Consider the following 6,000-nt stretch of genomic DNA (forward strand, 5'->3'; position numbering starts at 1 on the left):
TATTACAATCAATGTTGTCCAGGGAACACTTAGTGTTGATTGTTTAATAATTCTAAGAAATGTTCATTTCCAGGTTATGGAAAAATAACATTCTTATTGCACCGTGCTACTTAGAGCATAGATTCGGGATCTAAATCACTTAAGAGGCAATTTATTAGCAGACGGAGTCAGAACCAAACATGTATTGTGCACAATATTTATTAACTAACTCACAAACACATAACTAAACTAACAAACACATAACATACAACAAAGGTCACACATATACGTACTGTAGGTAAGGATGAGTAATGATAGAGTTGAACCGGAAGAAGTACTGTTACTACAGCTATAGGAAAAAGTCAAAGACAATCTGGAAAGGAATCATCAGTTTCTTCAGCAATAGCAAAGGTAAGTCTTACAAATTAATACTAAATTGCTGTTTAGGGTTAAAATGTACGATACTTGCAAGATGCCTTTATGCTGAGGAGCATCGGCAAATAGTCCTATGTTATGTTTTAAATTAATTTACTTGATTATGAAAAGTGAAGGGCATGAGTAAGATGCATCATAAGATGCGCAATATATCGGGAGACATAGAGTGGCGAGTGGGTCAGACATTATTTTGACCACTTCATTAAATTCTGTTTTGTAGAAAGCCTTTCTTTAAAGTGAATTTCGTTTTGTAAAAATTGTATCTTAATTTTAATCAATGTTTCATCAACCAATTGCCTGGATTTAATAAATACGAAGCAAATATAGAAGACAATATAATCATGGCAGGCACGGACGCGATCACTGGCGCGTGAACTGGAGTGCATCTTATAGGCTAAATGAACCGAAACTCAGCGTATAGGCTGCGTGCCTTGCAGGCATGAGAAATATTTCTACAGAAAGCTTGAAATATCTAAAAACGAAAAGAAATAGGCTACTCTGATTATGTAGACTAAACCGAAAGAAATGTGCATTATCTCTCAAGGCGCGTCTACTATGAAGAGATGATGAGAGTCAGCAATGTCAACTTCATCTTCGCAGCCGACACTGATTAAGAAAACATTACTTTATTAATAAACAATTAAAATGTCTCCTTGCTGTTTTGGTCACATTCATAATTATTACTTTTGCCGTGTTTTTATGGCAAGCTTTATGCGTGCGCTTGAGTTCTGTATAGCCTATATTACATAAACGCTCATTATTATGGTTTATTTGCTCCAGTATTTAAGAAATTAAATTAATATAAATGTGATTAGTCAACTAACGGCTTAAATTAATAACTACTAGTCGACTAGAAAAACTTATTTCACATATAGGCCTAGGTATCCTGCATGTCACAAAGGGTATTCTGGCTTGAGTTCGCGTTCCGCTCGCATGCTCACAGACACACACACAGAGCATCGTTTATTATTATCACTTTAAAATTATATTTGTGTATGACTAACCGCAGCACACACCAGATAAAAATCTTTGCAGGTCCTATATGGCTGAGAGAGAGCCTACTCGGATGAAAACCGCTTCAGTGAGCTCAATTACGTAACGGCGTTGTAACGGGAGAAAAAGTAATTCGTTTGATTACTCGTTACTGAAAAAAGTAACGGCGTTAGTAACGCCGTTTATTTATAACGCCGTTATTCCCATCACTGCCCGCTACGAACGTATAGACACTAAACATGGCATGATTGAAGTTACCTTGAATGTCATAAAAACTTAAAAAATTATAAAACATGTAAATACAATGACTGCAATACAACACAGTAATAATAGATACCATTTCCTGGGAATATGCCTGTTCATTTATAGAATTAATGCAGTAACGTCTGTGTTCTGTGTGGAAAATGCAGGGAAGATGCAGATTTCCTGTGTCTCTTCTCTGCTCTCAATGTGGCAGCACATTGCTTGGTGCAATAAACTTTTAACTGAGAACTTCTCGGGGGATGGGGACAGTCAAATCCCAGAGTGAGCTTAAAACTATTGGTGAACTAACAAATAATTGTGTCTGATTTGTCTCAAAATATTTTAAAGGTTTTTTTTTAAATCACAACAGTAGATTATCATTGCGTCCTGTGTTATGTTTGATTTAATGATTACAGCCATTGCTTTGCTAGTGTATCATTGGGATAAGCTCCAAGTAAACAAGCCAACGGCCATTAAGTATTTTTGTTATATCCTTTTTTTACAATTCATGGTCTTAACAATGATTTTATTTGATAATTCATGTAAATGCATGTACAGACGTCACACTGCACATCTCCAGCTCCAGCGTAACAGTCAGCAGGAAGTTTAGTCTTGTAAGGCTTGATTTTCCTGCTAAACAAAAACTGAGATAAAGCGTCCTGCAATAAAGTAACAAAAATTTAATCTGGAAAGAAGATCTCAAAGAAGTAGCAATGGACAACGCCTTGCCCTAACCCCAAAAGGACAACGCCTCCCCCACACCACACACACACACACACACACCTCCCCTTCCTCTGGCTCAAGTCACTGAAAGTTATTCAAAACATATAATGTAACTTGTGTATCTATTGTTTTTCCCTTTTCATGTTTGGTATCATTTAATTTGTCTCAGTGCGATTGGTAAACTGGTCTCAATTTCACAGCAGTCACTAGAATTATGAAGAAGATTGAAAACTAAGGAAAATTCTGTCCTCTTTTTGGGTGGTGTCTCTTCTCCTCTCCCCCAAAACAGGTGTTAGTGTAATAAACATTTACGATCCTTTTGTTCTGGTTCTGGTATAAAAGGTAAAGAGAAAGCAGTCATGGGGGACCTTCTGTAACCAGAACCCCCATACAGAGATGGGTGAATGTCTGAAGACATTCATGTATCACTGTGTGTATATGCATTTCATTGAGTAATCGATGTTATGCATTTAACATTTCTGAATTGGCTTCTAATTGTCTAAATTGTAATGTAATTGGCATGATATATTTTTACTTGACAAATAAAATGTTATATTTGGTTGATTCTGTATTATTTTTAATCCATTATTTCTAGTAGATCAAAGCGAAGGTATTACCTCAAATCTGTGTTCAGGATTGTTCATACGAAAGGTTTAATAGATAGAGCATGGGGCACGTCAATTAAGTCCATTTCAATTTCTGACAATCACTGCCTTAAATAAGTTGCAGTTTTCGTAAATATGTCAAAACTATGCTTTTTGTTACGAGTAAGCAGAGCGCGACCGACTTAAAGGTAGATATTTACCCTGCATCCAATGTTTAAGGTCAGACTGACGAGTTTGTGTCCGGGAAGAGCAAGTTGGCCAAAGTGACTCTTCTAAAGCGATACCGGGACTGCAGTGAACGAAATAATTGAAGATATAAGGTAATCAGAATAATCGAATATCTAAATTAATACATAACAAATGATTAATTTCTAATTGGAAACACAACCTAAGTGTAATAATCATTTGAAATTGAAGTCAGATTAAACGAGTGAAATTAAGTGAACATTCAGAGACGCTGAAAAGGCATACACGCGTTAACCTTCGCCCGGGCGTGTCGGAGTCCGTTTTTGGGCCGATGCGGGGTTCCTTACAGTCTTCTTCAGTTTCTCCACCACTTCAGCCAGAATGATGTTTTTAGCTAAAGCAGGTCTTGGACTGAAGGTCTGTCTGCACTGAGGGCAGCTGTAGACTCTCTTCTGATCCTCCTGATCCCAGCAGCCTGTAATACAGATCTTACAGTAACTGTCTCCACAGGAAGTGGTCACTGGATCCTTCAGGAGATCCAGACACACTTGGCACAGGAACTCATTCTGATCCACTGAAAATCTGACTTCTGCCATTTTACTGCATGAATACAGAGACACGAACACACAACAGCTCAATTACACTTCAGTTTCTCTTTCCCTGAACTCATGTGATTTCTGTTTCCTGGTTCTGTGTTTGAGTAACGTGGGCAAGACAGGTGTGTCTGTAAAGGTGTGAACACTTCAGTGCAGTGGTGTTTATGGACAGTCTTTGTGATCCAATAGCCCCAAAATTGTGCACAAAATATTTACAAGGTGAGAAAAAAAAGTACAGGAGTCACAAAGATCCATGCATGAATAACAGCAGCCTGTATGTTAATACATTTTTGAGAGTTAATGCATTCATTAACATTTAGGGGTAAACTAAATCAATCAGGCTCCATAAGAAGGAATAAGAATCTACGCTTCAAAAACATGTTGTAAATAGACATCTTCAATGAGTGCTTACACAGACACACACGGGATCGTTTGAAAGCAGGCATCTATCAGCAAATCAGTCTATCAGTGGATATATTAGGGATCCGCTGATAGACGCCTGCTTTCAAACGCTCCCGTGTGTGTCTGTGTAAGCGCTCAAAGATGTCTATTTACAACATGTCTTTGAAGCGTTGATCATTGTAGCCAATCACAGACATATCTGATGAGCCTGTGAAAACAATGGCCAATCAGAGGTATTTAAGAATCCGCTCAATAGCGCTCAAAATGCTTGGGGGAAATGCTGGTATCATCACATTTTAAAAGTATAGTATTGTTTAGAATTAATATTTGAAATCACAACACATTTAAATGTTATCATTTCAATGTAAATCGCAAATCAGTCAAGTCAGCTGCAAGGTCACAAGCCTGATCTGGGCCAGATGACCACTGGATTGATCTGGGACACCCCTCCCACCAACAACCGGCCCTCATGTTGTTTGCCATGATCCATGCTGTGCTATCATTTCCACACATGGCCCAGCTCTGGCTGACAGGATATCTGACTATTATAATAACGTGATTTATTAAAGGTGCCTTAGAACTCTTTTTCACAAGATGTAATATAAATCTAAGGTGTCCCCTGAATGTGTCTGTGAAGTTTCACCTCAAAATACCCCATAGATTATTTATTATACAATTTTTTAGCTGCCTATTTTGGGGCATCATTAAACACGCACCGACTCTGTGCGTGTATCTCCTTTAAATGCTCACGCTCCCCGCTCCCGAGTTCGCAACTCTATAATACATTGCATAAACAAAGTTCACACAGCTAATATAACCCTCAAAATGGATCTTTACAAAGTGTTCGTCATGCAGCATATCAGATCATGTAAGTATAGTATTTATTTGTATGTTTACATTTGATTCTGAATGAGTTTGATAGTACTCCGTGGCTAAAGCTAACATTACACACTGTTGGAGAGATTTATAAAGAATGAAGTTGTTTATGAATTATACAGACTGCAAGTGTTTAATAATGAAAATAAAGACGACTCTTGTCTCCGTGTATACAGTAATAAACGATGGTAACTTTAACCACATTTAACAGTACATTAGCAACGTGCTAACATCATGGATCATGTCAGTTATTATGGCCCCATCTGCCATTTTTCGCTGTTGTTCTTGCTTGCTTACCTGCATAAAGTCTGATGATTCAGCTGTGCACAGATCCAGACGTTAATACTGGCTGCCCTTGTCTGATGCCTTGAACATAAGCTGGCATATGCAAATATTGGGGGCGTACATATTAATGATCCCGACTGTTGCGTCACAGTCGGTGTTAAGTTGAGATTCGCCTGTTCTTCAGAGGTCTTTTGCACAAATCAAATTTACATAAGAAGGAGGAAACAATGGTGTTTGAGACTCACTGTATGTCATTTCCATGTACTGAACTTAGAATTTATCTATGCCAAGGTAAATTCAATTTTCAATTCTAGGGCACCTTTAATGTTTCTTTATATTTTTTATTATTATTGCAAATTTACATACACAGAAACTGTTAACTGTGGTGATTGTATCAAAATACGTTTTTAATGTATTTAACACTACATTAACATTACATTGAATGCCAAAATGTCCAGTGTGCCCTTCTTTGTGTCCACTGTGCGATTGTGCAGGTTGTGATGCAGAGTAACATCATTTCCCCCAAAGTGTCCGATATTAAAATCAGTGTGACACACTTTGCAAAAGGCGTGGGCATTGTCGATATGGCTTCGAGATATGAATGTCTAAGCTGTGTCCGAAACCGCTCACTCGTTCTCTGATTCACTAATCCCTAGTGTATGTTATTTGAGTGCACT

This window comes from Chanodichthys erythropterus, chromosome 8 (assembly GCF_024489055.1).
Source record: "Chanodichthys erythropterus isolate Z2021 chromosome 8, ASM2448905v1, whole genome shotgun sequence".
NCBI lineage: Eukaryota > Metazoa > Chordata > Actinopteri > Cypriniformes > Xenocyprididae > Chanodichthys > Chanodichthys erythropterus.